Genomic DNA, 2,571 nt, shown 5'->3' on the forward strand with positions numbered 1-2,571 from the left:
TATCATGTATTTATTGGCTATTTGCATTTCTTCTGAGAAGTATCTATTCATTTTAGTTGCCCATTTTTTATTGAGTGTTATGTTTTTGGGGGTATGATTTTTTTGAGTTCTTTATATATTCTAGATATTAGTCTTCCATTTGAGGAACAGTTGGCAAAAACTTTTTCCCATTCTGTATATTTTCTTTTCACGCTGTGGGTTGTTTCATGTGTTGTGCAGAAGTTTTTAAATTTGATATGATCCCATTCGTTGATCCTTAGGGCTACTTCTTGTGCCACTGGAAGTAAAGATGAATAATTTTATTTTAAATCTGGAAATAATGTAAAGTGGCTAAGTATGAAATGAATTCACCATTTTTAAATTCTTGGACTGTTCCTAGATCTTGTTTGTTTTTTTTTTTTTTCAGGAAGAAAATTGTAAAGCACAAAAAACTCTAGAATTAAAAGAGGCATCCTGGGTTTGAATTTCAGCTTCATATCAGTCAACTTTTGACTTTAGAAAAGTCACTATACCCGCTGGACTTAGTTAATACATTTCTACAAAGGAGCTGCTGCAGCTCCACAGACCTTATGGGATTGTTATGGGAATCAAGTGGGAAATAGACATGAAATTGCTTGGGTAATGCAAAGGTGTGTGTTGAAAACAAGAATTCTGTCCCCATTTTCAATGTATTCCTCTATATGTAGCCTAATATCTTTTAGGCATATTGGGACTGTGTGAATACTCTGTGCATAGGTGCGGCACGTGATGTGACAGTACTAAGTCAAAGAATTAAAAATCGGTATGCCATCCCCAGTTCTCTAGTCCCTTTTTCAGTAACTATGGAGATGATATACTGAAATGGTGACATTGTAAAACCAAAAGAGCGTCAATTTCAGAGTCACTAACTGGAGAAAATCTCTACTCTCAAATGATTCTCAATTGATTTTGTGTGAATGAGAAATATATTTTTATGTCTTATGTCTCTGATATTATTATATATTTTTTTGCAGTACTAGGGACTGAACCCAGGGTATTCAAAATGAGCCACATTCCCAGACTTTTTAAAATTTTTGAGACAGGGTCTTGCTAAGTCATTAATTTTCCTAGACTGGACTTGAACTTGTGATCCTCTTGCCTCAGCTTCCCAGAGTACAGGGATTATAAGCATGTTCCATCCCACCATCTACATCTCACAGATTTTGAGGCATCTGTTACTAAAATATGTCAATCTGTTCTTACTAAGATACTGTTATAAGCTGTCTTAGTGTGTTCAGGCTGCTATAACAAAATACCCTAGGTTAGGTAATTAATAAACAAGAGAAGTGTATTGCTTTCATGTATAAAGGCTGGTAAATTCCAAATCAACGTTTCCAGTAGATTTGGTGACTGGTGAGACCCTGTTCTATGTAGGTGGTGTCTTTTATGCATCTGCACATGAGACAAAGACCAACAATGTTCCCTAAGTAATTCCAGTCATTAGTGCTCTGCCCTCACAACCCAACCACCACCCCAAAGCTCCTTGAGTTAGGATTTCAACAGGTAAGCTTTGGAAAGACACAGACATTCAGATCACAGCAAGTGGCATACCCACACAATGTGGGATTACATAACAACATGTGAATTGGAAGGGATCACAAACATTAACACCAGAGCACAAGCATGAAACATTGCTAGTTTTTGAAATTTTCTATGGAAATCAGTAGTAAACTAGAGATGTTAAACTCTAAAAATGTTTTTGGTGATGATCCCCGCAAGAGAAATGAGAGGTTTTATTATTTCTCTAGAAAAGTTCTTTATTCCCCAAAGTACTCTAGCCAAGACATCAGCTCTTCATGTACCTTATTTTAATACTAAGGTTAACAGCTCATCCCTCCCATGTTCAGACCACAAACAACAACAAAAAGCAGACCAAGGTAAAGAACAAAGGCTTATTCCTTGCCCCACTAGGGTGAGTGAGACAAGGGCAGGATGAACAGAATTGAGAGATATCACTCTTTGGGTTATGTTCGCATTTAAAAAAAATTCCCTTTCATTTCCTCTTTGATTGTTTTATCTTCTTCTGTTTCCTATAACTCTACTTTCTCTTTATTTTTATCCACATACTTTCTTAATTTTTTCATTGAATACCCTCTGCTTAGGAATATAAGAAGTACAGAGCAGTTTAATAGGTTACCCACACTTTTCTTGGCTTAGTTGTTTTTAACTGTATATTCTTTTATTGGTACATTTTAGGTATACAATATAATGACATTCATCATTGGGGATTTGCATCTTTACATATTCTCTTCATTTTTATTTTTCCACTTCCCCTGCTCTCCCTTCAACCCCTCCATCCCTCCCTATTTACAGAGACTTTGTTTCCTTTTTTTCATTTTCTCATATTAATTCCATTCCCTTCTACTTTTGAAGACTTCATAATTTGTTGGGGGAATGTGCACAACACATAATAGTAAGGCCAAATGTAAAACTCTGCAGGGCGGTGGTAACCTGAGAGACCTGAATTTAAAATGTTGTAGGAGACAGCAGCAAGGGAAAGCAATGGAGATAACTTGAGGTTAAGGGGAACTTGGAACTCGAGGGCCTGGTGAG

The sequence above is a fragment of the Heterocephalus glaber genome, unplaced genomic scaffold (genome assembly GCF_053883595.1).
Source record: "Heterocephalus glaber isolate CG9 unplaced genomic scaffold, H.glaber_assembly_v1.0 deba00001764, whole genome shotgun sequence".
NCBI classification, from domain to species: Eukaryota; Metazoa; Chordata; class Mammalia; order Rodentia; family Bathyergidae; genus Heterocephalus; species Heterocephalus glaber.